The sequence below is a fragment of the Diadema antillarum genome, unplaced genomic scaffold, assembly GCF_040938485.1.
Source record: "Diadema antillarum isolate AM-2024a unplaced genomic scaffold, OU_Dant_1.0 scf00000090, whole genome shotgun sequence".
Lineage (NCBI taxonomy): Eukaryota > Metazoa > Echinodermata > Echinoidea > Diadematoida > Diadematidae > Diadema > Diadema antillarum.
The window spans coordinates 1490590-1518491 of NW_027270979.1; the positions used below are offsets into that span (position 1 = coordinate 1490590).

The 27902-nt window shown below is 39.9% G+C and overlaps 1 pseudogene; it reads right to left on the reverse strand.

Moving 5' to 3' along the window:
• Positions 1–27902, reverse strand: part of LOC139718149 (uncharacterized) — a 156231-nt pseudogene that overhangs the window by 45902 nt on the left and 82427 nt on the right.

Sequence of the window (27902 nt, forward strand, 5' to 3'; positions counted from 1 at the left end):
GAATCCAATCTGCGCGTGTCATACGTAGTTTCTCCCACACCAAGAGACCCTTCACTATAGAATGCGAGATGAAAGTTATATGCATATTTTGTCACCATGGCAACACAATGGGCTGACCTGGATGACAAATCAGCTTTTTCGTTTGAGGTTGTGGCTGTGCATCCTGATCGTAATGGAATCAGGAAATGGAATCCAATATCACGAGCGGAGAAATAGACGTCTCCTAGATTTTTCATCATCCCAACCCCCCCCCCCCCCTTCCCGACTGATTTCATCCTGTTTTTCTCTCCTTTTTAACATCTTTCCCTTTTCAAGGAGTGAATTGCTTATGGCTATTAATTTCTGTTGCAAAGGTGGTACGTCTTCGTAAGAGTAAAAAGATATGAAGATGTGGGAATATGCACATGCGTATATATGTAAAAGACTATGTGTGTATGTTGTGTTAATGAATGACGTTCTGTCTGTTCGCTTGGTTACATTTTTGAGCATCCAATGCCGCCTCTTTCTGGTCTATCACTGTCGCATGCAATTTGACATTTCACGTATGTATTCCTCTCTGGTTACGACTTTGCATTTTTCTTATTTTTTTTTTCATCCACACTTTCTCCTCTCACACGCTCTAGTTCCTCCTGTTAATGGTCGCTCACTTCACACACATACAGACACAGACACAGGCACAAACACAGACACACATACATCATCATCATCATCATCATCATCATCACCATCATCATCATCTTCATCTCCTCCTCCTCCTCCTCCTCATCACCATCATCATAATCACAGTCCCTCCATCTCACCAATCATATCTTATTCATTTCATACTGGCCGTTGTATACAGGGCCTACGCATTAAGCATTAGGCTACACACGCGCTTGTATTGGCTACCTTTTAATCTGATGATCATTCATTCAAAAGGTCATGTGTAAAAAACAACAACAAATCAAACAAACAAACAAACAAACAAACAAAACTAGACGAAATTCTATTTGCACTCAAGATTGTTTTACATGAGTGAAATCGATTTTAATCGCCAAAAATTTGTCAGCTTGTTATCTTTGTACCAACACCCGTGCGACGTCTTGTAACTGCTCATTAGTTTCGTCATAGTACTATCTTTAATAGACAGAGGCTGATGATGAATGAGGCCTTAAGTGAATACAAGGTTCTTTCCTGTTTGTTTGTTTATAAAACCTTCGAAGGAATCACTAGTATGCCTTTTACAACCTGACTGTCAATGATACGTTAGAAAAACAAGACGTCTTACCGTTTAAATAGAATAGCGCCCTCCTTGACACGCCCCAAAGTATCAAAGATGTATTTCTATCTCGCTGCTGATCTCTACGTAACCTTCATAGAGATCAGTGTATCTTGCGCATTTTGTATCGGAGCAGGGAAGCTTGGATGAAAGCTTTAGAATCACCGTGCAGAAAGAAGGCGATCCTGAAGATTTCTTTGAATTGCTAAAAATGCCTCCTTCGTTACCCTGAGATAATTCTGTTTTACTTCCACCGCGATGGTCTTACATCTTCCACAACCAGGAGTTGAAGACGGCGACAAAATCTACAACAAGCGTGGTCATTCTTGCGCTGCTTTTAGCTTAGTTCAAACCATGCTACCATGATTCATGGAAGACGACGGATCAATGGCAAAATTATCACTACTGATCATGAAAGGGGACATAGCACAGGGGCAAATTCATACAAATCGTACTAAGATATAAAAGCCTACACCATATACAAATAGATAAAGACAGCGGGCGTGTGTGTGTGAGAGAGAGACAGAGATAGACAGCAAGAAAAAACAAACAAACAAACCAACAAACAAACGAAGAGAGGACGGGATTGAAGAGGGAGGACAAGGAAGGATATAATGAACCCGCACTGGGAAATAAAGGGCGGGAAACTAGGAATGATAACTTCCAAGTTCAACGTTTCTGACAGGGGCCGGGGTTGCGGTCTCGGCGGTGTGACGACCTAGCAAACTGCACGGCGTCCGCCATAAACCATCCAGTTCGCGCTCCACTTAAACACGCCAGGAATGCTAACTTGATCTCGATTCGTACCTTTTCCATGACGTCATAAATGTGGGTCCCGACGGTCTTCGCCATCCTAAATCAAGAGTAAGTGAGCCTGAACGAGGCTAAATCTACATTTTTCATTTGTACCTCATCTTAGATATAATAATCCCAATAGATGGGTTCAATCCGTTTTATAGAGTTATCAAACTATAAGATGTCTTTGTATGTTACTGTCTATCTGTGTATCTATCTAGTCATATATCTATATCATACCTATCAATCTATCAATCTATCTAACTATTTTTATTCATTTATTCATTTATTTATTTATTCATCTATCTATCTATCTATCTATCTATCTATCTATCTATCTCTCTCTCTCTCTCTCTCTATCTATCTATCTATCTATCTATCTATCTATCTATCTATCTATCTATCTATCTATCTATCCATTTGTCTGTCTGTCTTTATCCTTTCGTTTGTCTATCTATCTGCCTGTCTGGTTGTCTCTCCGTTCCTTATTCTCTCCTTCATAATTTCATTCGTAGATTCAAGGAACACCTCTTCCAGGAATAATCCTTTAGCCCCGCGGATAAATGATGCATTTATTCATGTATTCCACTATTGATATATCGTTCTGGCGGCAACTTCTGTGGGCAGGAGAGATTACAAGACGGCGGGGAGTTAGTAGATGCGTTTTTCAATGAATATGTAAACGAACATCCTGATGACGCACAAGACATATTCGCCGAAATATAGGCCAACATGATTCCTCTTCACCCTGTATCTGTAAACAAGTGTGTCAACATATCTAAGAGTCTATCTTCATTTCTACAAGATAACAACAAATCATAAACGAATAGACAAACAAAACAAGCACACACAAAAGAGATTTTACACCACATTAAAAAAAAGAACATCTTGAGACATTGGGATCGGAGAGGACGAGGAAAGGAAACAAACAAACAAACAAACAAACAAACAATCAATCAATCAAACAAACAAACAAACAAAAAACCCGACAGGACGACCGAGGTATGGCACTATGGTAAAGTGGACCAGGCTCCGAACTTTCAAACGGGAGACCCCGAGTTAGAGTTTCTAGGCCCCGTCTTATAAAGACTTGTGATTGATTCAAATCAATCACAACTTTACGATTGAATGCAAATCCATCTTATAAAAAAGTTATGATTGACATTAAGACGGAGAACTGCAATCAATCAATCACAGGTTGCGATTGATTTGCAGCTTTCAAGAGACTTGTGATTGATTGATTTTTATCACAAGTTTTATAAGACAGGGCCCTGGTCATTTCAATCCATGACGTACGTTCATCACTTCTCAGGAGTATTATCTAGGCACCCTGCAATAGGCCTACTTTCATAGCAACGACGAGGCTACTATGAAAAAAAAAATGATCCGGGTATAGAAACACAGCTACCGCTAATGTCAGTATTCTTATGACCTTGTCAGGATTTGACATTGAAAACCATATGGTCGACACCCACACATTTAGGAATACTCTACGGGTGACGTGATAGGTCTCTGGTATGCACGGGACTGGTAAGTGAGATCGCGTCAGATGGCGAGATGAACTTGAAAATGTATGATATCGCTTTCTACGGCTGGTTCAGCCTGTAAGCACCTAAAACCTTCAAGCCTCTTCAATCATCTTTCCTCTTTTTCTTTTCTTTCCAGATGATTTTTCTCTCCGCGGGTCCGAGGTACGCCTCCCTAATAACGAACGCGGCCCTCCTTCGATTGTCCTATACCAACCAGGTCAATGACTTTCGCCGCGCGTTAAACCACCAGAACGCGCCATATTTCTTTTCGGTCCATTTATCCCTCTTTCGTCACCATTGAAGAGATGCGCCATCGTCAATCCTGGCAGCTTGATTAGATGACAATACACACACACATACACACACACCAACACACACACACACGCACACACACACCCTCACCCTCACAGACATACACACACACACACACACACATACACACACACACACACACACACACACACACACACAAACACTCGGCTTGGACAGAGACTTTGGACTTGCCCTTGAGGGATAAACGAGAGTGAGACGTGCGTCACGTAATCCGATCGCCTTGGGTATTTTATGGGGACGTGCTGTTGGAAAAATTACAAGCCCCATGAAAGAATGAAAAAAAGGAGAACGGATCCTCTTAAAAGCACCGCCCTATCGAATTGGCGGTAATCGGGGTAGATTGTCCGCTTAACTTTTAATTTGAAGCCTTAAGTGAAAAACTTACTGCAGATTAATAGTGCCGATATGCAGGGAAAGAGATTTCTTGGACAATGTCGTTCCTTTTTTCCTCCCGATTCTCAGTCACGTCTATCTACTGCGAATCCCCATTTACTCCATCCATTAGAGATGGAAATTGAAAAAGTAAAGAGGAACCATAAATGAGCAAATCCTACACAGAGAATGATTTCGGGAGAAATGATGCATTTCTATATTCACGTATATAGTGGAGTAATTGGCTTCCATCGCTTGCCTTAGGATAAGGCGGCATTATCAGTGTCTTCTCGTGAATTCTCGGTCACAATTTGGATGACAAAGTTTGGAATTACCAAGTTTGGAGTGATCAAGAGAGGGAGAAAAAGAGCGAGCCAGAGAGAGAGAGAGAGGAAGAAAAAAACAGAGGGAAAAGGAGAATGAGGGCACTTCGAAGAGAGATGGATGATGTAGTGTGACGAAACTTCACTTGTTTTACAGAGGGATGGTAGTAAGAGATTACTGCTTCGCAAATGTAGGAGAAGAACTTCACAAAGAAGTAATGTAGCTCGTAATTAAGGGACATCGCACAAATTTCGACGGCAACTTCCTTTGTAGAGTATCTTCTCGCAGACAGTGACCCCCATTAGAACTATAACCTCTTGCTCTCTGAAGTTAACTATCCATTTTGTACGGATTTTTCCTCCAGGGCTGTCTGACACGAGATTACTGTCAGTGATGTAGTTTGTATAATGGGAGGTAAGTGCTCATAGGGTAATTGTTCGGATACCTTAAAGACATCAAATCAAACATTAAGCCAATTGCACTGTTTTCGTTGTGTTGTGTTGTGTGTGTGTGTGTGTGTGTGTGTGTGTGTGTGTGTGTGTGTGTGTATGGTAGTTGTTTTTTTAAGGGGGGAGGAGGAGCCACGGAAGATCTTTAAAGTCCATGCAATCGCCGATTTGTCGATCATCCATTTGGATGCGGTATCCAGAGATGCCAAGTTCAAAAAACTTTTATGAGTGAGATTTTCATGACTCGGAGTCTCGGTGAACGAGGGGGGTACCCCCCTCCCATGATAGGGAGCTTTTTCAGATTATTAGCTCTTAATGATGCGATCTGGTGCATATATTTTTACTAATTTTGAAAGACGAAAGGGAAATATACCTTCAATTGCAACTATCACTTTAATCCTTTGAGCTATGCTCGTCATTTTAGGCCCAAATTGCAGACTTCACCCGATGCGTGAGAAAAATGAGTGCCATGCGTGAGATCGTGAGACAGACCCTAAATGCTTGAGTCTCACGCAGAATGCGTGAGACTTGGTAGCTCTGGGTATCTCGAAAGAACCAATCTCTTGTTTATTTTTGCTACACCTAGGCCAGAATTGTGATTGATGCTATAAATTAGTTCGTGGACGCCGAAAGCATATGATTAAGGTTCGTTGCCAGGGCTGAAGTAGTACCGTAAAAGTCTCGGGGTAATCGCGCAATGGCTATATACGGGAACAATGAGGCTTCTTTTTCTCAATTTTCTCAATTTCATTTCTTCTTCTTTTTTCTTCTTTTTGTTTTGTCAATGCGCTCCAACACAAGCAGTCGATACAATGAATGGCATTGAAATTCGTGCTTGCACACTTCCCTGAAATAAAGTGAATACATATTGTAATAATAAAAGTAAAAAGAATAATAAAAAAGTATAGCGCCCTCACCTGTCGAATTCTCTTCTTTGACCCGCCCACCCGGAAGATACCAAGGACGCGCATGCCATGCATTTCCACGTGTCTAAAGCAGGAGGACACAAGACGCGGAACCTGGGGCTCGAGGGGCGCTAGGCTCTTTCGCCGCATCTGTCGGCACTCCTCGACGGCGGCCGTGGACAGCGAAAGGGCGTCGAGCAGGGTGGCGTTGGTGATGGCTGAGTTGGCCGCACCGCCGGCCCGGCCCGCTCGCGACGACGATGGTGAGCTGACGGAGCGAGCGAGCTTGTTGGAACTCTGAAAAAAAGAAAGCAATCAAACAATGTGGACAGAGAAGATCATTGGGATAACACTCTAAACAGCATAAATGTGGTTGGGAAAATTCATCCTCCTAAGCGTTCTAGAACTTTGTTCCCTTCAGTGGCTAGCTATTAAACAACGTACTAATATCTTTAAACGATTTCTTTATCGGCCTATATACATCGATCACTCAGCAAACCAGGCTCTATGCTACATACTACATGGATGCTTAACTGTAAACACCCGTAGTACAAATCTTAGATCTTCAAATCACAAGTTTTATATCAGCTACCTATTTAATAACCCGAAATCTATATAGCTGGAGATCGACCTTTACAATATTGCTACATTAAAGCCGTGAAATAATCTCCCCTTGATCATTAGACAATCTATTTATCATCTATAAACTCCTCTGAGAAGGTTCGGAAAAATATTTTAAAGCCACTCCCTACCCCTGTACAGGCATAATTTTTGTCTCCATGGATCTTCTGTTTGACGTTCAAATGATAGCTGAAAGCTTGCTCAAAACTGTTTACACTTATTAGTATTCTGTATTGTGTTTATCAATGTTCTCTTTCTATATTTTTTAAAGTGCTCTGAGCTCTGTATGGGAAGAGCATGGTAAACATTAATTGTAAAGTATTGCATCAACAATGAACAAATCTATTTTCATCGAGTTTCATGTACTTACATACATGCACACATATTCACAGACATACACACACACACACACACACGCACACACACACACACACACACACACACACACACACACACACACACACACACACAATAACACAGATTTGATTCTTGTCAGTGCATGGTCAGGATAGGAACTTACAGTACAGTCTTCCTACAAGAAACATAGATTTTTAATAAAATAAAAACATTCACCCACAATGGTAACAACATAGTCGATACTCTACTACTTCTTTTGTCATGATATCTTTTTTTTTTAAACAAGAAAGGATAAAATAACATTCATATACACACATGAACCCTGCAGGGCCACAGACCATGGTGCTGGGCAGTTTAATCTACTAAGAGCATTGTTTAAAACCATTATTCCGTCCATCTTAAGTTGCTCTACAAGCATAAGACTGTAAGACGGATCAAACATGAGAAAAGCTAGCAAGAGAAGATTGAGTAAGAGGGGAGGTAGAAAGCCATATATGTCAAGTTTGAGGGAGGAGATAGGTGCTACCCGAGGCTACGTCCACAATTGAACGTTATCTAAATTGACCCACTATCTACGCGTTTTATCGACGCTATGCCCTTAGCTTGATAGATGTCGAGATAAATGCTGTCTAGCATTTGATATATCTAACTGATTCTCGTCAATATTGCCATAACTTTATAATTCCTCGACGCACATGCATTCATTTGCCATATCCTTTCTTTCCTCTTCTGAACTATGGTAAACTGCGTATGCAACATAACCCAATAGTCATTTGAATGAACAGTCCTTACATGAGCGCGCAATTTGTCAAGTTAGAGCAATTTCTTTCCCCATCTTTTCTCCCCCTTTTCTTTTGTCTGATGGTACAAATGGGGCAATGTACAGTCCATGAAAACGACCACCAGCGTAATAATGGATAATACATCATTCAAAGTGAGATACCCCATCGTGAACAGGGTGGGCGCAAGCAACGAGTCGTGCACTTTTGTTCTCCCCCACAAAACCACATGAAATCTCAAGCGCGGAATGAGTTTTCACACCGATCAAGGGAAGTATCGATTTCGCTGTTGTTATCATTCATGTACAGCGATACTCGTGTTTCCCGACGGCAAAGGAAGCATCTGCGCCACATATACCACCACCATTACTATCACCACTGACATCAGCTGGAGCTCATACGGGAGAAAACCAACAAGTAACATTAGCTCTACATTCATTTCGTGTGTCTTGCGGTAATGCACTTGATTTGATGTGATGTGAATACACGGGGGCTTAAAAACGCTGTATTTAGCCGCTTGTCTAAGTACGGTCTCTTCAGATTATAAAGACTACTATATCTTTCGCTTCAAATAAAAAGATCCGACAATAACGATGAGTACGTTTACCCTATTAACAAAAAATATTCGATACTGTATATCGACGACACCTGTATGAATAGGGGAATATACCTAATACCGCTCAGGAAAATAGTTCAGGATTTTCATGATGCTTGTAAGGACTTGGTGAAAGGAGCGAGTATTACAAGTTCAACTTAAAAGGTGGCAAACATTCGTATAAGTATGCAATCAAAGTTCGTTTCTGTTTAAGCATGATCAAAGTCTTTGATAACGTTGTCTTCATCCTTAACATAGTTATGTTACATTTGTATGCTTGTTGTGAAATTGCAAGCTTAAGTACTCCTACACATTGCTTTGTTGAATATAACCAGAATAATCGATGACGATTTTAAAATAAAGATATCTATATGTTTTCATCTTGTAACAGCCATTCGACAAGCTACCGTGTAAAGAAATAAATTTGAGTATTCATCCAAGTGGCGCCTGCAAAATGCAAACATAGCTCCTCTTTCACAATATAACACAGTCTGACAGAGTTTGAGGGTATTCCTTTTTGTAAATCTATCAGAGGGTGGTTACAGATATACAATTGATCATCTGACAGCAAAAAAAATAATTTATGCTGTTGCCTTCATTAAATCTGTTGTCGCCAGACTGTCTGCTTTCAAAATTCTTCAGTCTCTTCACGACTCGCCACACTTATCCCACTTATCGTATGAGTCTATCCATGACTATACCCCATTAGGGTATTAAAACAGAAGTGGCATGCAGAGGTTTAAATAGATAAGTAGATAGATAATCGATAGATAGATAGATGGATAGATAGATAGATAGATAGATGAATAGATAGATAGATAGATAGATAGATAGATAGATAGATAGATGAATAGATAGATAGATAGATAGATAGATAGATGGATAGATAGATAGATAGATGAATGGATAGATAGATAGATAATTAGATAGATAGATAAATGCATAAATAGATGAATTAATTAATAAATAAATAGACAGATAACAACATAAACACAAACATTCTAAGAGAGGTATCGCATGAACGGTGTGGGAGGAAACCTAACTCCCAATATGAATAAAAAATGTAAACTATAGACAAAAGCGGAGAACATACTACCGACATGAGCCCTAAACGAAACAGCTAGAGTCAATGGTATCGATGTCATTACTACGCAGCATAGTAGTATTTGCGACATCATTTTATTCTTATTTTTTTTTATGGATCCCTTTTTTAACGACTGGCAGTTAATATCATGATCACTTCCGGCACGGCAGAGGGCAGATTACTGGCGGGACGGAATAGGAGCCCAACTGAGAACATCCTCTCCATATACATTGTAACATGGTTCTCCCAAACGAAATAAACAAACTCTCAACTCCACCGCTGGGAAACGAGTAACCTTATTCATTTCACCGACTTGTAGGATGGAATTTTGAAAGCTTAGACGAGTCTTTGGTCCCACGTGTACATATTCGTGTACATATACTCTTAATTATTGTTCACTACAGAGATTCCCTTTCCTATTTGTATTACTGAGTACTCAGACAGCAAACTAATTACCAGAGGAAGAAAGAAAAAGTAAGTAATAAAGATACAGAATAGCAAGACACGAGCTGGACGTTATTATACTGGCTTTCCCCAGAAAAAAAAGCCATATTCCATTAAATTTCCAATTACGCGTAACATAATTTGGTTTGCTGTTAGTTTGTTCGAGAACAAAGACAGATAGTCCAATCAAACAAAATTTGGTTTGCTATTAGTTTCTTCGAGAACAAAGGCAGACAAGATACTAATACCATGTGTATACTTGGAAAGAATAACTGTCAAGGTTCAGTATTATGTAAATTTATCTCATCCCTTGTAGCTTGCTTACAGATTTCAAAAAGGCAGAGAAGTTCGAAGTTATTTTGCAGTCGATTGGCTGGATTTGCTCTCTTTGTTCTAAAAGCGAATTAAGGAAAAAGAGTGTTGCACAAAACAACCGCAGTCAGCAATAGATCGCTGAAATATGGAATATCGGACTGATGCATTCGGAAGAGATTCCGGTGGTGGCGTTAATGTGTGACTGTAATCAGATCACGTATCGAGCGTGGGGAGGTATCTGCAAGGTATGAAGAGGCTGGATGGAAAAAAGAGGAGAAAAAGAGGGGGGGGGCGAACCTGTCCTCATGAGATGAAACGCCTGTCGCCTACCGAACTGTTTTCTCGGTACATGGGCTTCGCGCACTGTTTCACGTCTTTTTTTTTCCACGGCTAACAAAAAATAAAAAAAGGAGCTAAACAAAACGATATCCCCTCTTAACACAGGTCCCTACATTCTCCGGGGAACCACTGACATTTTGCAAAGAGATTCGGATTTTCGTTCGCCTTCACCAGTGAAATGATGCCACGAATAGCCCTGCAGCAGTCGTTCTCACAACAGAAAAAACGAATTGCTCGCGCGTCAGGCAGAAACGACTTCTAAGGTTGCGATATATTGCCATTTCGAGGAAATTATTCCGCTGAACATCGGATATGCGTCCCTGCATTCCCTGCGAGCAAGCACGCGCGGCAGCATGGTTGTTGGTATATCCATGTAGGACCGCGCAGATCCACAATATAATTTCCATCACGATTCGGCTTTGAGCGTTTCGTAACACTTTGATTCCTCCATTCCTTCAATACATATGATGCTTGTGACAAACAAGAGAGGTGGCACCTCCCTGGACAAACTAAGCAGTGATTGGTGTGTGTGTATGTGTGTGTGTGTGTGTGTGTGTGTGTGTGTGTGTGTGTGTGTGTGTGTGTGTGTGTGTGGGTGTGTGTGTGTGCGCGTGTATGTGTGTGTGTTATCTTTTGCTTCCTCTCTATAGTATCATCATCTTTAGCGGTTCGCTCCCGTAACCCATAGCAACGGCTATGACTCTGCCACAGTGGAGGCAGGATATCCAGCATAGGGAGTGGGTATGAATTAAGAGAGCGGAAGTCAGGCATACTCCAAAATTCAAAATAAAAAGGAATTCCCGCTTGTGTTTTTCGCCAACATTTGAAGATTTTTGAGGGTGCGATAGAGGAGAATAATGGTGGAGTCTTATAAAGCGCTAATTCTACCTAAAAAGATACTCATGGCGCTGTATATGGAAACAGAAAATGAATAGAATACAATGTGATCCCTTACTTCGTAGTATCATAGAAAATTGAACATCAAAACAAACGAACTTACACATTACTGTCAATATAGATTAAAGAGGTAGGTTTTAAGGTTCAGTTTGAAAACATCAAACAAAGTGCTTGCCGTAAAGATATGGGAAGGTTATTCCAAAGCGTTGGGCCAATACAAAGGCATGGTCCCCAAAATATGTTTATTCCGAGGCATCTGTATAGTTTGTGAGTTAGATGAGCGGAGATTTCGTGACGGTTTGGTGAAAATGAAGGGTATTTTGAAGATAAGCAGATAAGATAATCATTTGATATCGATTTAATTCTTATTTTTCATACTGTCAAGGCTTTGGAGGAAAGTTAGTTGCACATAAACAGTCTTCCCCGAAGTGGTTCTCTATGAGGACACGAAGCGTTGACATTTGAATCGACCTTTAATTGAAATCGATATGGTAACTGATTGTAGTTTTAAGAATTAGCTGGGCAGAAGGACAGGGTAACGTTAATCCCCGCACGTCATCCCCCCCCCCCACACACACACACACACGTTACACAGAGTTTAATAACCTGTTACTCAATGGTTTAGCTTTCGTTTCAGTCTTTTTAACATTTACGCGATATTCATACCTACTTTCAGGTTTATTACGTGACTTCGTTTGCACGATTCTTGTACTCTAGTACACTCCAAACATATCAAGACCATTTTAGAAATCAGTCCATTCGGAATTATTCCAATTTCTTTTGAGCTGATTAAAAACTTGAATAAACGAAAGGTCAAAGGACGATTGTTAGTAGGGCCTATAACCATTTTTCGGTTGTTAAAGGTCATAATCTTCTTTTATTTGAACGAGCAACAGCTTGTTTTTGTCGAGGACGTTACCATTTATTCAGGAAATTTTGCCACCGCCGTTTGTTGTCTAACAAAGCAAGAGTCAGTCGTTCAATAAATCATTCATTGAATGACAATGGCACACACACACACACACACACACACACACACACACACACATACTCACAGTGAGTCAATTGGGAAAACGTGTAAAAAGGCCTGATATAATACGACCATTTCCCACTCAGCTCCAGTTACTTCTTCATGCAATTGCTTCTTCGACAATACTGTGCAGTTGATTTTGTTATTTTACGACTGTTCTCCAGTAACCCACAAAATACACGGAGCTCGATAAAACAAATTTTGTTTAAAAAAAAAATCGAGTGGATTAACAAAATGAGAATCTCATGACAGAAAGGGAGAGAGCCATTTTCGAAGATGGTGATACGTGCAGTGCACTCCTGTTGTAACGAAGTCTTCACGACCGGCGGTTTCCTTTCATTATACAGTGCATTTTCGTTATAACGAAGCCCTCGAGAAAGGCGGTTTTCTTACGTTATATCGAAATCTCGTCATAGCCAAACAATAAAGCACGTGGATAGTTGATAATCTTTTGACCTGAATTTTTACGTCATCCCGAGTCGTAACGAGCATTTCGTTATTACCGTGTTCGTTATACCGGGAGTGCATGCACTGTATTGAAATTTCATTATAGCCGAAGAGTAAAGTACGTAAATTTATATAGATGATAATCTTTTGACCTGAATATTTACTTCATTGTAACGAGCATTTCGTGATAACCGTTTTCGTTACACCGGGAGTGCACTGTATCGAAATTTCGTTATAGCCGAAGAGTAAAGTACGCAAATATATATAGATGATAATCTTTAGACCTGAATATTTACTTCATTGTAACGAGCATTTCGTTCTAACCGTGTTCGTTATAACGGGAATGCACTGTACTGAATGCATTCCGTTATTCAATAATTATGATACGTAATACGTACAAGTTTGACAGGAATGACCAGCAATGACAAAGTGATGAGCTATTCGGAGCGTTTAACAGGTGCTGGTCTGTATAATTGACTTCCATTAACTTTCATATCAAACATGGTTAAGATATCAGAGTGTTGATTTCGTCAATCTTCCATCATTCATTCTCAAGTTTCTCTACACTCTCTATGTTTAGAACAACAAAATAGAATGCCCGCAAGGAGTGATATTTCGATATGAATATGAACGCGGGTAAGAGCAAGGGAACGTAGGCGCTGGAATAAAGAGAAAGCATGAAAAAAAAAAAAGGAGAAAGAAGAGATGCGAGGATAAAAAAGGAAAAAATCTACGATGCGGCGGAGTTGGCAGAGTGTTATTCGGGATTGCTAGATGCACCAGATAAGTTACGCGAGCTTATTACGCTCGTCGGAGAGATATCGCCACGTCCCGATTGAACTCCCCCCCCCCCCCCCCCCCCCCCCCCCCGCCCCATGTATCGCTAGCCTCATAATGGAGGACACATTTCAGGAGATATGTAATATAGGCTGCGAATATTTGGAGCGGTAAATTCGCGGGGAAAACGATTGATGGATTTCTTGCTAAGTGTTTAGACAATCCTTGAACAAGAAAATACCAGTTAGGAAAAAAAAATAAAGAAGGAAAAGAAGCCCGCCATTTCTTTCTCTAAACTAGGATCTTGCATCACGTTTGTTAATGCTTACGGACTCGTGTTACACACTGAACAATTCGCGCCGTGTTACGTTTAGTAATGGAATACCTTCATGCGATACAGTAAAACCAATGAAACAAACACATACGTCAATCATCTCATTTCAGTTGCGTTAAACTAAACAGTCGGAAAAAGGAGAAATGTTCCACAGAGTACAATTAAAAAAACAACAAACCAAAAACATAAGTACTCTTGCCTCGGTGCTAATTCAATCCGAGCGCAGTCTTCCATAGAATTCCAATCAAAAGGAGAATGTTGAGCAATGAAAAGAGGTTTGTACATGCTTCTTTCTTACATCCTTTGTCTGAGAGTATACTCTATGACTAGACTGTATGACTTATAGAAACATTCACCCGTGTGTAGATAATAACCTTTTGCCGATGAGATGTCTATAGTTTTCGCATTGATCTGATACAACATGACACATCCTATTATGATAAAGAATTGATAAGTGATAATAATTACTGTACTACTACTACTGCTATATATATATATATATATATATATATATATATATATATATATATATATATATATATATATACATATATACATACTCGTTTGCTGGTAAACCAAATACTAAAACATTTCTTTTTATTCCATCGAAATCATCAACTCAGATGGGTTGAGAGAAGACTATCAAATTCATTTCAATTTCATTATTGAGAACCATTATCATTCAAGAGTGGGTTTTTTTTTCATCACTTATTGAGGAAACAGGTGTGAGAAAAGACAACGTTCTATGAAAGGAAAGTGTTCTCTATAGCCCACCATATGCCCTAAGAAGAGTGAAGTTCATCTTTGAATAAACAATTGATATAAAGTGTCTGGTAAAATAGAACATTCCAGACGACTATAAGACGGTAGTTTCGAGACCGTCTGTCCTTGTAAATACTGTCTATTGAGAACAAACTGCATCTAAACTGAAATTGAATCGAAACGGGGGAAGTGGGTAAAAATTGTTTAATACTCGATATCTCTTACCGGGGAGAAGGTCAAAAAAATATTTTGCACGGCCACAGCACATAATCGTCTTTTTGCTTTGTTTTCCTGGTTTCTCTTCACAGTTTTGCTTTTCTATTGATAAAAGGACGCATGCCTCCCCAACCTAATGTCTTATACAACACCACAAAATGCCTGATATCACTGAAAGATCCTTTTTTAAAATGCTCACTTACATAAGGCAGGGACCTCCATGCATAAAGGGAAGATAAAGCTGTAGATTTAGAGACGCATTTTCACAAAATCTTCGTATTTACACGACTTAAAAAATACCACGGTGGCAATCAATAGTGTTATTTTCTGCCTCCCACACACATCCTGTCCATTAAAAGAGAATGTTTGTCAAAAATACCCAAATGTAAAAAGAAAAAGAAAAAAGTGTGGTCGTCTTGGCAACAAAAGAAGAACCAACAAACAAAAATATAGATACACGTAGACCTAATGACGTTCCCTTCCCTTTAAGTATTAAAACATTCAAGTTCCAGTCTGTATAGAAATGTCATGCAATGACAGGTACAGGATATACCAGGTTTTTTTTTTTCCTGCAAATTGTGACACCACAACTGAGTCTTCATTGTAAAGAGCGAGAAGATGTGTGTAAAAGGAGACAATTTCTTGGTCGCCTAGTAACTCCTTGGTCGAAGACAGTCTTTAAATACCATGGTGTTTCGATCGTTTCATTTCTATTGACTGTCATATATAAAGATTTCCCTGTCGTTGAATTAACGCTCTTTCAAAACCAACACTACCACCCCATCCCTCCCCCTCCCCCTCTCGTATGCCACGTGAGACTTTTACATGCACTTCTCCCAGACTGAGATTCTTTCAAAATGTCGCCCCCTTTTGGTATATAGGTCTTGACCTCTAATACCAATAGTGTTATATTTTACCTTTTCTACAACCTTTATTGTCTTTATCGTTTTCTTTAGTGCCTGTACTTTTCCGATCGTCATCTAGCCTTCGCAAATCCATTTTTTTTTTACTCAAACAATAAAAGCATTATTTTTAATCTGTTAGCTGAAACTAAACCGAATTCTTTTTGTAGCGAATCTGTATGTAATCATGAATTTGACGGTAGATCAGTTTGATGCAATTTATTTCTGAGATTTTACTTGCTCGATTTTTTACAACGTCATCTATAGATACAACGCGTTTTTTCTTTATTTGCAGTTCATTGAGTAACAACACAATCATTTTTGTGATGCATGGTGTGTGTGAGTGTGTGTGTGTGTGTGCGTTTTCACGCTTGAAAGTAACTCAGGAAATGAAAACTATTTTAGTGGTATTTGTTTTGTCGTACGTTTATTATCTTAGTGTTTGATAATGACCTTAGAATTGCATCTGCAAACAATAATTGCTCACTTGCTGAGAAGTTTCCAGTTCTGCCGCTGCCGCTGCTGGCTAGCCGTAGGACTACTATTGTCCAAGCGAATCACCTAAAATAAACGTCTAACTAGACAGTTTCCATGTCCTAAAATCCCTCTTCTTACAGTTCGCCCACTCCTCCATGTATGATCGTCGATTCTATCTCTTATATTACCTGGGAGTGCTGAGCTATTTCCGTTCCCGAAATTCCTTTTCCCCGCTTCTTTCCTTTCCCCCACTCCACCGGTGGACATCTCGGAAGAGATTGACGCTGAGCGTGGTTAAGGTTGGCGTGAACGCAGCCAGGCGAGAGAGCGATTCGCAGAAAAATTGCCCAAAAGTCTGAGGAGGCATTAAAGATCTCCTTTTCATGGTCTCCTCCATGCTCGATGTGACGGGCATCTTCCAGGTATACAACAATGATGTGAAGAAGTTGACGCATTTAAAACTTAGATGTACTAGGATGCACCATCGTAAAGGTGTGCAGTCGACAATAAAAGATCGGAAATACTCGCAGCTCACGAGCAGACTAGCAAAATCTGTTCATATTTATTTTGGTGCAAAGACGGTCAATAGAATGTCACGTTTCTCCACGTCTCCGTGACAAACACACATTATCTCTTTCTTAGTCAGTGCATTAGTTGTGATGCCAACCGAGCAGTCAACAGACATGAAGTCAAATGCAGAGATAGATAAAACACTCTGATGTGCACATACAATTACATCAATTTTTTTTTCCACCGATGTATCTTTTTAATGACTGGCGCACTAAAGCAACACGTCACTGATTGATTTTTGTTTGTTCGGTCGACTGTTTTTTGATGCAGTATTTTCGTACAAGGGTTAAAATCCTCCCTTTGCCATAATCCATTCAAATAGAGCAGTGTGAAACGAAGGCAATCTCGGATGTCAACCCATCCAACAAATTGAAGTAAAGCATGAGAGAAATCCTCAGGATGTTACTACGACGAAACGCATAATATTAATGAAAGACAGTCCATGAATAAAATCACCCCGATTCTCCTCTGCGCTCTTCGCCTCTCTAAAATCGCTCGGGGACGGCGCGCCGTTCTTTGAGAGCTAAAAACTGAGTGGGATTGGCAGTCCCAGACGAAATGTACTCTGTTCTTGTATCTTTTTTCTATCCCCCGCAGAGACACAGAATTCCTCTTGATTCCTGCCACACTCTTACGGTGCCTTCGCTTGACTTCACTTTCTTCATCTTCTCCCTCTGAATTGTATAGGAAGCCATTTCTTCTGCTCGAATCACCCGCCAAAGGTCAATGGATACGTTCGTACCTGAATTTCGACGCGGAGACTCTAACTCTTGCTAAACGGCGACGTGCGATGCATTTTTAAATGCTCTTTGTTTTCCAAGATTGATAATGCCTGTTATGTACATTTCCCTCCGTTTTTCGTTTTCTTGCATAATCACGGAAGTATCCCGCAGACAAGATGCGCGATATGACTTTCAACGGCTTTGTCATGATTCTGATTCTTCTTCTACTTCTTCGTCTTCTTCTCTGTCTTCTTCTTGCTTTACCAGGGATGATTTAAATATCATTCAGAACTATTCTGTCAATAATCGTATCGATGCACGTGATGCATGTATAGGACCAAATCATGAATGCATACTATATGATAAATTTATATCATATGCATATAGATAGGTCTTCTTACGCATCGATGTTGCCATGGTAACAATGCATCGATTAATCAACACTATTGCCATTCTGTTCTCAACCTTCCACTATAGATTCCCTCACACTATCAACACGCAAGATTTCCTGTAACAATAACCTCACCATCATTATCAAAAGTCATGTCAACAAGTACAAATAATGAAAGATGTTGCCTGTTGCTATGCCAGTTACTTTTTACAATGAGATGCCACGTCGACAGCAGGTCTGCTAAGCAACGATCACGTAGTTGCGGAAGGAGCAGTGCATGGATTTAACGTTAGTGCGAGGGAATGGGCTATACGAGGAAGCGCGTTAAAGAGGCGCCATTGACAGCGCATGCAGGTGTAATGTCAACGCCAAAAATAGCAGCGCATGCACTCGAGTTATCTTTGACTGACACCATGACTGGTAAGTGGAAAAGGAGCAGGATATTGGCTGGGATGGGAAGCTTTCTCTTTTTTCCCCCGCGTTTCCCATGGCAGCAGCTCTTCAGACACCTGTATATGCTTCGACAGACAGGTCGTTACACCACTTGACATTATTCTGTGGAAATGGTTGACCTCGGGCCGCCATTTTGAGCAGTCCGTCATAATAATGCGAAGACGTCAGTCACTCTGGCTGATGTGCTTGTTGAGTGACACACACGAATAATTTGTAGTGCGTATATCAGTTTGTCATTATTCAATTTGATGTACTTGCCCTTTCTATCATCTTATAAAAACATGATTTACGTCATTGCCAAGCTTTTAATGTAATACTTTCTTTTTCATTCAAAGCTAATTCAAGAAATTGATACTCTTTCTCTGTCTGTCTGTCTGTCTCGATATATATGATATAAACACCTGTTTACACGAATTTATACGTTCTTATACATATTTATACACACACACACACACACACACGCACACACACACACACGCACACACACACACACAAACATGTGTTTGTATGAATATATAAATGTATTTCGGACGGTTACACGACATTTGTTCCTGCGACAATTGCTCCTATGAAATATCTGCACGCCGAGCCAAACATATAATTCTACCACCAAACGTAACCCTAACCCTAATCCTGTAATTCTCACATCAAACTAAACCTAAAATCCCTATCACAACCCTAACCCTACGTCCTTGAAGAAAAATACCGAAGCAATTGTCACGGGAGCAAAATGTCGTGTCTCCATTTCGGACACAATCCTGAAGAAGACGCGTGGCGTGTTGAAACTTGCTGCAGCCATTTAAAGTTGTTGGAAGCTAATAATACATTACAATCTTTTTCTTACATCTTTTATGTATATGAAACAACATGATACACAGATAAAGAGAGAGAGAGAGAGAAAGAGTGATTCTTAGATTTTAGATTGGACAAAAAACTACTGCAATATTCTGAAAAGAAAAGAGAACGACGCTTTCATTTGGTGAAAATGGCAACGACACTCTCTTTTTTATTTTGTAACGTGGTATAAAGACATCTTCTGCGAACACATCTCCCTCACGCCTTTTTCTGTCTCTTACGCATTTACACGCACCGACGTAGTGTCAGCAAATCATTATTACAAGAACGTGCGACACACAGCATCTGGGAGGGAAACTGTCACGTTCCAATCACGTGTTTGAAATCAAAGAGAGTAAAAACAAAACAAAACCGAAAGCTGGGACACGCAATGATTGAATTAATTTCCCTCGCCAGGGAACAACGGAGAAAATGAACCCTACAAGCCATTGCTAAATTCGCGTGAATGGGGTGAAATAATATTGTCTTACATCTGTAGATGCACAAAAATATTGAAATTCAATCAGACAGGGGAAGATGGGAGGACCACATTACAGCTGTAAGATTCGTGAGTCGATTAAAATTTGATTCGCTTAAAGGGTACCACAAAATTCACGGAACACTAACGTCTGACATGTAGGCAGTTTTTTCTTTTTTTTCTGGGTAAGAGTTCGTTATGTCAAAGGGTCGTTAATAAAAGAAAAATGTCCGTTAATTCCAAAGGTTGGTTATTCTGCGGTTCGTTAATCCAAAAATGAAATAAGGTCGTTCGTCTGAAAACGAAGCAAGGTTCATAATGTTCTCCGAACGTTCATGAGTAGGGCCTTCGCACCTCCCTTGCATTTTCGGATTCACAAATCTTATTTCCTTCGGAAAAAAAACGCCATACATTTTCTGATGAACGAATATTTTGTATTTTCTGATTAACGAACGTCTTAGGTGTATGGAATTAAATTTTGTGTGCGAGATTCGGAATTACGAACCTTATTTCATTTTTGGAAAAACGAACCTTTGGGATAACGAACATCATCACTTTTAAGTGGTCATGTGGAATTCATTGTTTTTCTTTTAATCCACTATTTCATTTGGTCTATTCAATAAGCCAGTTCGGAGTTAGCTCATGGGCACATTGGTCCGAATGACCTTTCTTTTTTCTCAGTCGGTTAAGGGGCTCTTCACTCGTTTTCAGAGCGACATAATGCATAAGCTTTACGCAACGATTTATGGTATTTGTCAATCCTGCTTAAACAAGGAATGAACTCGCATAGACCAGATGGCCAGAATGATCCGTCAATTAACACTTGGGAAAGCATCCATTTCATTATCTTACATTGAATGTAAGAACAACCTCTTTCTATCGATATTGCCAAATACCACTTTTGCTGTCAGATGGATGTGCTGGCAAGCAGCATTTATAAGGATTACATGAATAATCATTATACATAATAATACATCACAGACGCTTATCCCAGTGACTTTATAGTCCATGGGCCAGGCCAGATATTGGTACCATCTGAGGTGGCAAAACCTTTTTTGGTGTCATTTTGTTTGTCGGGCATAGATATGCTTATCAAGCTATGATAGCATTTCCAAATGAGTAGCTTAGTCATAATAAATGAATTTTTAACCAATTTGGTCTCGTTGTTATATCCCTACTTCTATACTAACCGCTATACAAAGAAGAGCACTGTCTTCTGTATGCTCCATAGAGCTGTAAAATGCAGCTCTATACAGCTCTATGGTATGTTCACAGGTGTTCTGTTGTAAACGCGGTGCGCTTAGTCTTTATTCAAGGCAGCGAAGGGAATATCCAAAGGTTATGATGTCCACAGCGCTTAGTCTTTATTCTAGACGGCGAAGGGAATATCCAATGCGTATGATACAGTGTGTATCCTTTTATCTAAAAACAACGACAACAACAAAAGCAATTCCTCGTGAATTTTACCGTATCTTTCAATTATTTATCATTTTCCGGCGAAAACGCTACGGTGAAAACGCTGATACCACGCCAATGTCGCTTTATTTCCCTCCAACAATATAAGATAATGCAAAAACAATGTACCGGTACACTACGATACATTATAATGAATGATATTGTAAATGAATAGAGTGATTTTTGTTTAAATCTGATGTATTTGTTGATGGGGTAGTATAAAAACAGCATAGATAATCCCCTTTATGAAGAACTTTAGATATGATAACGGTACATTGGTCTAGATAAAGACTAAGCACACCGCGTAACAGCTGTGGACATCATAACCCTTTGGATATTCCCTTCGCTGCCTTGAATAAAGACTAAGCGTACCGCGTTTACAACAGAACACCTGTGGACATACAGAAGGCAGTGCTCTTCTTTGTATAGCGATTTAGTTTCGATTCAGAAGTATAGGGATATAAAAACGAGACCAAATTGGTTAAAAATTCATTTATTATGACTAAGCTACTCATTTGGAATTGCTATCATAGCTTGATAAGCATATCTATGCCCGACAAACAAACTGACACCAAAAAGGTTGTGCCACCTCAGATGGTACCAACAACCCATTTTTCCGGTCTTGGCCCATGGACTATTAAAAACCAACGTGCCTGTTGGTCCGAATGACCTTTTTTCTGCTCATGCGCAGAGTGGAACTCCGAACTGGCTTATTGTGCACAAGGGTGTCTCATCCTAGATTTCTCCACCCCCTATACTTCTAAATGTGGAATGTTAGAAGAAAATGACCGTGATACGCAATACACAGTGTACACTCCCACCGTAATACATAACAAAACACATACCACACTGACACACAAGCGGACCAAGAATCACACCTGTTACTAGTGTGTGTTTTGCCAGAGGACCAAAATACACACTGCACAGTGTATACTAACCGAGATGGAATGTTCTGACAGGTGGTGGTTAATGCTGGCTGGCGAGAGAAGCGGCTGGGCCAGGTCCAAGCTTTCCCGCCGCTCCCGGCACCGCTCCGCCTCATACTGCCTCAGCTCCCGGTCGTTACGGATACACTTCTCCAGCGGGATTCCGAACACCAGTGGAAATGAGGTTGCCTCTGTTGAACGAAGAACAAAAAATTGAATATTCAAACAATCGTTACAATACTAAATACGGTAACAAAGGACCTCAATAGCATTGCTCTTATGACTAACATGTATATGTTGTTGTTGATGTCAGTATTAAAAAAAAAAAATGAATGTTCTACCCGCTGTATAGGTGTGATTGTCTGTACCTATGTCCGTCTGTATGAACGTGAACATAATCTGGAATACACACAAGCATACACACTTTTTTGTATCATCTACTAGTATGGCACGTTTGTGTGTGAGAGAGTGTGTATGCATGCATGTGCACGAATTCATGTATTTGTGCAATGATGAATGATTATGGGTAGTCTCTTTATCATCAATATTACGCCACTGCCTATATACCTCAAAGGCCCGGTCCAATTCAACTGGCCGATGGACACAAAACGTATGCAGAAAGGACACAGCGGACGAGCAAAATTTCGGGGATGGCTCCATCCGCTTTCATCCGCTCCAGAAATTGACAAAATTGGCGAAAATTGACGAAAACAGAACGGAAAAAGAACAGACGTGGGTAGTATGTAGCGGTGATGTTAACGGATGTTCATCGGAAGCCTAGCGGATGAAAGCGGATGGAAGTGGATGACAGCTCCGAAGGGGTTACCGGAGATAATTGCGAAACGGACGTATAGCGGAAAGAGCGGATGCAGAGCGGATGAAGCGGATGCATCACGTACGCCTAACGGAAACAAACACTTTGTCCGTTCTGAATACTTTATATACGAGATGCATACGCTTACATCCTTTCTATTTCCGTGCTTTTAACGATGTATAGACGTTCCATGTACCATATCTTTCCTCCCTCTTTCCGTTTTGAGCTGCAGCGGATGTGAGTTGTGAGGATGCCCAGAGGATGCAGAGAGGATACAGCGGACGTTTAAGAGATGATAACGGACATACAACGTTTGTGGCTCGTATGTTGCGGATTTACATCGTATACACGGCGGAAAGTTCATCAGTTCTAAAGTTTTAAGCAGCTTAAAACTTTTTGCGCGGAAAAAATCACAGTGGACGGATGCTCGATGGATAGAGCGTATGAAACACGTATGCGATGAGTACACAGCGGATGCGTAGCGTTTTCCAACGGATGGTAAGATTTGTTTTACGCTTTACATCCTCTTTGCATCCGTAAGTGCAGTGGGACCGGGCCTTTACGTTGTAAGACAATTCTTTCCCTTTTCATCCTGCACAACTCTTTCTCGATACACTTCTGCAGGTCTCTGGTTCCGTTGTATTTACTTGTCTCTTCTGCTGTCTTGATATTACGTCATCACTTTGGTCTCATATTTTCCACTTGTCATTTCAGTCTTGTCTCTCTAGTGGGCTTACAAATCTATTTCTGTGCTGATTTTCTTCTTCAGAGGGGCCTACGTTATTACAAGCGTTGTCTTTTCAGTGGGCACTATATGGGCCTACCACAGTGTTTCGTGTTTTACATTTTTTTTTCTTTAATGATTTATTATAATGTTTCTCTTTTGTTGTATCATGCCATGTTAAACTCACAATGCATTGTCTATACCCTTTGTCAATTTTTGTTAAAAAAACTGAGAGAAGTGCATTTTAGTATGTTTTGTATGTCGACGAATGTTAATTATTATTGAATTGGCTTTAAAAAGAAAATGCCCTCGGGAGTTTATTGCTCGAAGGTCAGGCGACCATTAGCATGATTTCCCCATTCTCGTATGTGGTCAAGCTACAAATGAATCACCATGCTCATTATTGTGTATTAACGCGTATGCTTGTGTGCGTGACTGGAGTATCCTGTGTTCTAACACATGACTATAGTTCATGGATTTTTTTTGGTGGATAGGCAAGTATCAGCTCAAAGATTAGGAAAGATCAAAAGGGCATTGCGAAGGGTAAACATACTTTTTGGCAACCAGCGAGTACTGGCCTTTTAAAAGGAGCTGCAACATCCATGCACAGAGCGGAGAAATCATAATCCATATAGTTCGCAAACAAAGTAATAACGCCTATGCATTTTTTTTTTTTTGGGGGGGGGGGTTTCTTTTCACAGAGGACCTATTTTCAGTCTGAAGGTGAGACACTCATTGTCATTAGATAAGTTTCGGACGAAAAACATATATAACTATACATGTATATATAAATCATTGTTATTTTTCACACACATACATAGATATATAGGGTATATATACAAACTGTATTATCATATATTGTTATTATTATTATCATTATTATCATTATTATTATTATATGTCATCATTATCATTATTATCATCATCATTATCATTATCATTATCATTATTATTATCTGTAGGTGTGTATGTGTGTGTGTGTGTGTGTGTGTGTGTTGTGTTTGTTTGTTTGTGTGTGTATTGGAACTTTTCTCACTCAGGAAGGTCGTTATGTAAATTTGTCTGGAGAAAGGTTTTTGTTATACATTGTTACCTGCCTCCGACTATAGAATACACAGGTCGGCAGCCCCATTGTGAAGAGACTATGTGCGTGGACGCCTAAATCACCATATACCATTACACGAGGATTACAGCAGATTGGGGGTCTGATAATGACATTTCAAGTATATCCTAACGGTGTACTTGGATACCCCTGGTTGTCATCGATCGGTACATCAACCTATTTCGCACAAATAATGGGTAAACATAGCAAAAAATGAATAAAAGGAAAAAAGAATCGTCTGTCAGTGTCTTTCATCATAAATGCATTTATATGCCAGTCTTTTTATAAATCATATTATTTGTATCTTTTTTGTTATTCTTAGAGTTCATTTTTTCTTTTCTGGCAATACCCTCGGCAAGCCAGGGGAGTTTTCCGACCATCGCAATCGATCAATTCTCGGTTCTGACTTTTATGCTGTTATTAGTGCGTCGTAGCGGGTTTCCCGTGTCATTTGTCACGGAGAAGCTACTCATAGTATCATGGGCATGTTGACTATCAGTCTGGTAGTGTATACACTCCCAAGTTTTGACCTCCCCATTTCCTGCATGCCCGCTTAAATTATGCTAATAAATACAGTAACGGAATCCGACGCGGAATCTTAGTCGAAGCCCTATTCACGACAACAACAACTCACCAAAACAACAACGATAACAACAAACAAACTCAAACCACCAGGCAAATACATAAGAAAAGACCCCCCTCCTCTCATAACAGATACAAACACAAATCGAAGAGATCACCAAACTGATGGAATTGAGACTGCAGAATGCAGATTTGGAGGCATCCAATTTCATTATTTGACCTTCTCGTGCATGAAAAGAGAAGCTACGTCGACAACAAAAACGAGGAAGAAAGGTATACGTAGATGTATGAATACACACGCACACCAAATTATTATTTTTTTTTTGGTTTAAGTATCTGTATTGCAGTTTACTATAATTCAAGGAGTCGTGATCGGTAATAGAATGATACAGCTCACTCGGATTTATCAGAGAAAGTGTTCTATACAGGTATGGACCTCAAAAGTGACTTCAAATCTACTGAAGATTTATGTTCCTTGCGTGTAACTGACATTTCTTGTCGCCTGATGGTAAATTCCATAGCCATATACACAGCCCATCTTACAGAGTATGGCCGAAAGGATGTACACTGAAATAAGCAGCATTGTCTTGAAACACATGTATTTTACCATAACGGCTAGTTCGTTTATACCCTAAGGGTGTCTCCGTATTTGTGTGTCGGAAAAGGGAAAGAGAGGATGATTAATTTCCATCACATTCTGTTATCTCCTATACTTTTTTTTTTTAAATGTATGAATGTGTAATCTCAATTCTCCATGATCATAGAGTGCTATTTAGTCAAATAGTTAGCACTGATGAATTCGTTCTACGTCCTTTATGAATAACCATAATTCCGTGTCTTCTGATTGTATGACATGAGTGATGAAACACAATAATAATTTCAAACAAAAACAATAAAGTAACTTCTCTCTGACTGTGTGATGTGGTGCGGTAATGCAATTTCAGGCTTCCTCTATCATTATTTTGATTATAGGTTTTGATTAAACAAAAATCGTATTCATGCAAAATTTCAGATTTTCATACGATGATTGAGTCAAATTATTAACGAAGTGTTCATTAATGTATATTGTATCGACGATCTGGTTCTATATGATGTAATGTAAGTATCTCATGTATTGTGTGAATGTATGGAAAGAGGAAGGAAATTTAATACATTGTACAAAAATCATTACCAATCATCTGCGGTTATATACCAAAATCTAAAGTTATATACATGAATGCCACCACGATGAAACACGTGAGAGAAAGATGAGAAAGAAGGTAAAAGAGAAAAAAGCATGGGGTATAAGAGATGAAGACAGACAGACAGACAGACAGACGGACAGACAGACAGCAGGACAGAGTCGGACAAAGAACAAAGACACAAAAAGAATATTTATGTGTGAATACCTGTGGTTTATGTCAATGTGTTCATGCCTACGCAAGCTCAAATTCAGCTACCTGGTAATGAAACCTTTCGCAGATCAAAATCTGACTTTTTTTTTCTCTCTCTCCTTCCTTTTTTTTTCCCACTTTCCTTCTCATCTCTCTCCCTCCAGCGATTGGAATGAACGTTCTCAAATGACAAAAGAAACAGATAGATTGTGGGCATGGGGCTACAAACTTGTGTTTGTGCATTGCTCCGCGACTTAAAGTCTTCAATCCCAAGCAGCAAGTTGATCGATGAATCACATCTATTAGACGACCTTTCTTTCTCTCTCTTTCTCTCTTATCATCTTTTAGATTTGTACTTGGCAAAGTTAAGAGGCGGGCGTATAGATTAGAAGTGCCCCAGGTTTCTGTCCTCCTCCCCCCTCCCCCCCCCCCCCACCCCGCCCAAGAAAGGGGAAAAGCAAAAGAAACGATAATGTCGTAGAGACGAGGTTACCTTTATTGTCGCGTGTCATGTCCCGTAGGCTGTCCAGAAAGCTGGAGGTACGCTGGCGTCCCGTCTTCAGCAGCCCGCCTTTCTTCGGGCGCTTTTGCAAAGGATCTGCATTGAAAATTGAAGTAGAAGCAAAGTGAGAGGACATTAACTTGTAGTATACACTATGACGCAGGTGGAGTTTCGGGTATATATGATACGTAAACGAAAATGGCTCGTTATGTTTGATGGCAAGATGGCGTACATCAAAGGAGTAATTACATACACACACATACACACACACACACACACACACACACACACACACACACACACACACACACACACACACATAGTCGTTCACACACGCACACACACAAGATGATTTCAATTTCAATTATACGAAAGAGACAAGTTAGTGTTCACTGAAGTTAAGTGTAAGGTGGTTGGTTGTCATGGAGTGTATGAAGCATGTTTCCAACTTGTCGGTGGTTGTTGGTGATCTCGACATAACAGTCCTGGGGTCCGTTTCATGAAAGTCTTGTGAGAGACTTTTTGCATTTTGCTCATAAGGCACACTTATGGGAGACGTCATGAAATGGATTTTACTTTTCTTTGAAAGTCTTTCATAGCTACATATAAGCGACTTTGGCCAATCTGAGATTTAT